Below are 6,000 nucleotides of genomic sequence, written 5' to 3' on the forward strand. Positions count from 1 at the left end.
TCATTCATCATGTTCAAGAACGTGAAACGTGAACGGAAGCTGACATGATGGTTGTAAGAGCAATAGCACAGACAACGTGAACCACAAGGTCGTCTGCAGTCAATGTGGCGCGGAGCCATGGCCGCCATGCAGCCACCTCCCCACTCAAACGTACAAATCGCCAAGACGCGGAGTATGGCCTTGAACGCGCACCTAGTGGACGCGGCTGCCCGAGGACTCTGCAGAAGGGCTTCAGACGCCAGTTGCCCAATCAGAACGAGACTGAAATTCGTCCCCAAAGTACCGCATTGGTTCGTAAACATGCACGGGGAGCAGGGCATTGCCAACTTTAATTGGACAAGCCTAGCTGCTGCTCTTAGAGAGAATGTCGTTACATTTGTTTCTGGTTATTTCCACGCTTGACAGTTTTGACAATAGTATACTGCGGGTTATTTGGCCTTGCTGCAGCAGAAACGTTGATGACTTCATGTTTTCAGCTTAGCAGTTGAAATGCCAATGGCCAAACCGGAGGCCTGTTGCGATGTTCTAAAGATGATGATATGGCAAACAACAAGGAAGGACGGGCGTGGCAGACGTTGCTTGACTGGGTTTGACTCTACTGGTGCTACTCATTATTTGAGCCGTAACAAATCACAAGTAGGTATACAACACCATCCTTCTCCTTAAGGACTTGTGTTTTATACAGGGTTGTAATACCTAAGAATCAAGAGACCTGGTTGATTCTCTCCTAAAACTTAAGTAGCAACAAAACACTGTTTGGGAAGGCAGGATCGGCCGAACCATGTGTTCTTCGCGCCAAGGACAGAATTACAGGTTTGTCACACAATGGCGCTATTGGCTGCGAGTTTAGTCGATGATGTCATCCTGCGGATTCTTCGGGCATTGCTGCCAGGTGGTGTCGGCGTTGTCCAGACTTCGAGGTTATGTAGACGGCCCAGTGGGTGTCGTCACTCTGTAAATAGAGTATGGCCCAAATGTTCAGCGAAGTATTTGATACAGTTGATACGTTAGATTGTTCGTTGGAATCTTTTGTTTACCTTCCGGTAAGAAAGAGAGACGGAGGAACAATGTTGAGTTTAACCTACGGCACTACATAAAGGCAGCACAGTGGTTTAGCCTCCATTTGTACAGTACGCGTGCGTGCAGCGTTTTCTACCGTTGCTCTGAACTTTGTGCAGTGCTGTGGAAGGTTCGAGAATTGTTTCTGGAATAGACGTTTCCTCCCTGTCTGTCACCTTGACATGTCTCGTCTGCACAAAAAATGGTAAAGATGCAAAAAACGCACTGCCGCCGTCAAAGGTAACTGCTCCGAAATTCCTCCCCCAGCGAAATTGTCAACAAAAATTTGGCATGTGAGACAGGCCATCTTGGTTTCAAAGACAAAGGCCACCGTCCTTAAGTCCATCAGTTTCCTTTTTGTTGGCTGGCCATAGTAACCAAGCACACGCTACATTGTTTTGCCTTCGTAGTTAGAGCAGTCACGCGACTTGTTTATGAGCAAGAAGCCTATTGAATGCAAACGCTGGTAAAGAAATACTTGATTCGTGGCATGTCTGAGTTTTTGCAGAAATCAAAGGCCGCCACCTCACTGACTGCATTATCGAACCCCATTTCTGAGATTTTACGACGTTTCACGGTATTGCATAAAATTCAGAGCAACAGTAGATGGTACTGATGTTTTTTTGTCCTGATTGCTTTTGTCTTTTTTTTTTTTTACTACCCCCCCCCCCCCCCCAAACTACTTCAAGATATCGCATGGAGCAGTGTTCAATAAGTTGAGTGCTTAGCTGATGGAACTATGTCTGTAAAAAAAGAAAAGAATCGGCGTTTTTTTTTTGTGTGTGCGTTTTTTTTTTTTTTTCATTTAACGAAGAATTGACTGACGATGATAAAAGAAATAGGTTGTCCTTACCGGTATAATTGTGTGCTCCCGAGGATGATCAATAGTTGGATACAAATTCCGAGCAATGAACAAAGCGACAGTGTTTCTAAAGTGCTGCGTACCACTGTGCACTGATATCCTTGTTTCTGTGACGGTTTCTTCTGGCGGTTCTAAGGCAGTGTGAGCTTTCAATTGTTGCTCTCAACTCCTGCGTCGATTCCGTATGCTTGGTGTAAACTTTTGGCCTGATTTCGCCACGACCACCCAGAAATGATTCATATGTTTTTGCACATGATAATTCTTGTCACACAAGGGTCAAAGAGCAGATTGTATCTCTTGAGTGTTCGTTAAAGCGCTAAAACATTATCTTCTAACCGTGTCTTATTATACTTTACGAACCCTTTTCGTGTACCGTTACGTCGTGACCTTTGCATATGGACATTCTGATGGCTACTGGCACGTGTATTCCGAGCAGTCGGGAGCGTCGACTTTCCCCGCAAAGCATTGAGGAGAGCCAATCGTCACAATCTACGGAAGAAGCTCGGCAAATGATGAAGCTGAAAATACGTTTAGAGCTCAAACAATAGACTGCGTTGTAGTACTACGCACGAAGCATCACCATGGTCAGTTCCACGGCGCGAACTGTCTTTTCGGGAGACGTATTTTCAGCCATTCGCCGAGATCGTCGCGATTGGTTTTCCCAAATGCTTCGCTGGGAAAGTAGACGCTCCAGATTGCGCATGCTCCATTACATTTCGAGTCCGACCGCAGCAGAAGCTACGATTCGATCGAGCCAATCAAGCAGCGGCAAAAGTGCATCGTCACGCCGCTCGTTGTCTTTGCGGGTCTGCTATCATCAGCTAAACCAATCACGCGCAGGATCTCGGCGATTCACCGTGCGTGATTGGTTGAGTCGGCGATGAGCGCCGTGACTAGGCACTTTTGCTGCTGCGTGATTGGCTCCATCGGATGGCAGCGTCGCCTGAGGTCCGACTCGAAGTAAAACGTGTACAAATCGACATCCAAAGAACAACTGCTACCAGGAAAATTTCTACGATTGTTTGCTCAAGAAAATGAACACGTCTCGACAGCCTAATGTATGCACGTTGACGCCAGCTCTTCTTGGTGTGTTTCTCTTTTTCTGGTTTAGTTCGCACCAATGTTTTTCTTTTTTGTGAGCAGTGAAAGAGATGTGTAAGTATGATATTAGCGGGTTCGGTGGTGAAACATTGACTGCGCCTGGACCGGATGAAGTGGGACGTGACGTGTCGGAATTTTGTACCCCTTTCGTTGAACAATTCCGATTTTCTTTGTGGTTTCTTCCTCCAGCGCGTAGCGGCCCTCGCCTGGGGGCCGTTTGTTCTCGCGGTATTTTTGGCGACACCAGAGGCACAAACCGTTGGGGAAGAGATGTGGGCTCCCCGGAACGCCCAACGTGTAAGTTCTGTGGATCGTCTCAGAGTGTTCTAGGAAAGTAAAACTCTTTCGTTTGTTTTTCGAGTAAAGAAGCGAAACCGCTCCCCGTGGTCCTGTCTTTCCTCGCACGGTCTTGCTAACTAGGGCACTCGAGGGAATTCAATGTTTATTCTTTACATAAGTCCCGCTGAGCTCCAATTACTTCTTCAACACGGAAAATTGGCATCGAAATACACCGAATCAGCCGAAGAAATTCAATCCACGAAAAAGGCACCCCCGAATTCGAAGAAAAATAAAACCTCATAAACGTGGAATCCTAGGTATAAGTAGGCCGTAGACTTTCCGTTTTAACCGAGAAAAACCAATAAACACCCGTCGGTGTCAAAAACAAACGATTTTTAAGAACCAAAAAACAGCAATTTCTATTTTACTTTTTTGTTTGTAAGCGGATTTGCTTTTGAGTGTGACCAACTGCATTGCAACCACCTATTACTGAAGGGCTGGCGGTATCTACCCGATCAAATGTACAAACTATATATATATATAAAAAGTGGCGTATAACACTTTTAGCATAATTTCGAGCCCATGGCGAAAGAATGAAGCGTAAAACATTAGAAAATATACGCCGTCCGAAAGTGGCCCCGGGCTACCCGACAGAAGGCATCAGTGTGTTATCTCGTCGACGGTGCCTAAGCGTCTATCTCAGAGTGAAGACATCATTCGTTGCACTGAGTGAGTCAGCGCGTGACCCGCTGGTCACGCGCTGATTGCATTGCACGCGCACTCGATGACATCAAGTGCGCGCCGATTGCACGCGCACTTCATGACATCAAGAGCGCATGCCATTGTACTGGATCTTTATAAGCCGCGTTCCCAACCGCTTTGCGAACGCGGATGTGATTCCAGCGTGAATGAGCGGTCAGTGAGTGACTTGTGCGGTAAATCGGCGTCTAAACATAAGCCAAGGCTATGGGCTTAAGCTGAGTCACGCTGGGTTGCGCCCGTACTTCAAACGACGTAAAAAAAGAAACGGTTGCGTGGAAAGATGGCTGAGATGTGACCACTCAGGCAAAAGCAGGTGTTTGTTTGAAGGCACTTTAATCTCGTCCTTAAAGCAGAGGTCACACCGCTCGTGCAAAAGACACGTTGTCCGCTCCATACACAATGTCACGCCTCAGGCCTATTTAAAGCGTGTTCACTTCGTACATTTGCACGCTCTTTGTATGACCTGTGTGAGATAACGTCCTACGAGGAAGAAGCCCCCCTCGGACGGTGCTGCAAACTGTCTTTTCTACAATGTATCAGCAGATGTGACCACAACTTTAAATGTTCGTGCGCTGCGTATTTTTTTCTTATCTGATAAGGGTGGTTCTGTGGTCATTACTTTCCGCGAAAGAGTACCCATCATTCGTATATTTCCAACCAAATGATGTACCCCCCCTCTCCCCATTCCTGTCCCTCCCGACTGGACAACTGGGGTCAGAGGTTCCTCTGATCTTAAACCTTTACCACCGCTAGACTGAATTCATAAAACGAGGAAAGTATTTCTTCTCTTCGTCCTTTACGACAATTACAATTTAAACCAAACTTTAAATGAGGTGTTGAATTTCCGGACGACTTTTTTTTTTAGCAGCAGCAGGGGTAATTCCGTTGTGCACAAGACCTGTTAAAAATATGCAATCCCAAAGACCTTTGTCGGGATATCACTCATTGTTTATAACTATCGTACCCAATAAAAAAATAATAAAACAAACTTCTATAATCCTACTAAAGTTGAGGCTTGGGCAAGTTGGTACATACTTCGGAATTAAAAACAGCGCGGAAAGACGAGTTCAGCGGCTTCAAGCCCTCGCAGGGGCACAGAGTCAGGATGTGCAAGGTCCTCAGTTCGGAATGGCATCGACAGGCCCGCTTCTACAGGAAGTGCCTTTTTTTCATGCTTCAAGGCACGACTTCCAACGGTCACGGAGGCAACAGGTGGCGTGAGTACCGCGAACTCGCTGATGCTACTGCTGAGTTCCATTGGCGACGCATGCTTTCGGAGCTACGTGCTTCGGCTCCCAAGAAGGCTGCGCCAAGCAGGTCCGCCGTCCACACGCTGGGTCAGGTCTCCTTGCCTGAGAGCATCCGTTGTGTTTTTCACCGGGGTCCAAAGTTTGCCGTGGAACCGAAGAAATCCCGGGCGGAACTTCTGAGCCTTGTCCGGGATGTTGCCAGGAAAGTTCCGGAAGCGGAGGCCGAGAGGTGCGTCTCGGAGGGACTGGATGTGTTGACCAAACGCACGCCTGGCGCTAGCAAGATCCCGGTTAAGAAGGTGTCAACCTTTTTGAAAGATAACTCTTTGTCTTTAATAGCCTCAGATAAAGAAGGGGGGCTCCTCGTCCTTCCAGGTGACCTTTATAAATCCAAGGCACTTGTGGCTATTTCGTCTGTGTTCCTGCCTAAGGACAGCGTTTCCCTAACTAAGCAAAATCAGAGGCGAAAAACCTGTGTAAGAGGCTGAACCTCGAACAGCTGGTCAAGAAAATTGACGCTGGGAAACAGCTTAGTTTGGAGCTTTTCTTTGCAGCAAAGAGGCGCAAGGTAGACTGCCCTCTGCGTGTCATTGTTTCGGAGGCTGGTACTTGGCAGAAGTCGGTTGCCTTGTTTCTGCAAAAAAGTTTGAGGCTGTTTGAGATTCACAACCCTTTTCTCGTGAAGAG

This window comes from Ixodes scapularis, unplaced genomic scaffold (assembly GCF_016920785.2).
Source record: "Ixodes scapularis isolate PalLabHiFi unplaced genomic scaffold, ASM1692078v2 PGA_scaffold12__126_contigs__length_90152505, whole genome shotgun sequence".
Classification (NCBI taxonomy): Eukaryota; Metazoa; Arthropoda; class Arachnida; order Ixodida; family Ixodidae; genus Ixodes; species Ixodes scapularis.